Genomic DNA, 241 nt, shown 5'->3' on the forward strand with positions numbered 1-241 from the left:
TTTTAATATATCAATATATTAGAATATATAATGATGATTATTTATATTTATATAATTATTAATATTAATAATTTTTTTTCTATTTTAATATATCAATATATTAGAATATATATTTTAAAATGTAATTTATTCCTGTGTTGGCAAAGCTGAATTTTCAGCAGTCATTATTCCAATCTTCCAATATCCTTATTTCTGCTTAATATTTTTGTCGAATGTATCAACAAGTGATTTTTTTAGGTTT

Source organism: Cyprinus carpio, chromosome B9 (genome assembly GCF_018340385.1).
Source record: "Cyprinus carpio isolate SPL01 chromosome B9, ASM1834038v1, whole genome shotgun sequence".
Lineage (NCBI taxonomy): Eukaryota > Metazoa > Chordata > Actinopteri > Cypriniformes > Cyprinidae > Cyprinus > Cyprinus carpio.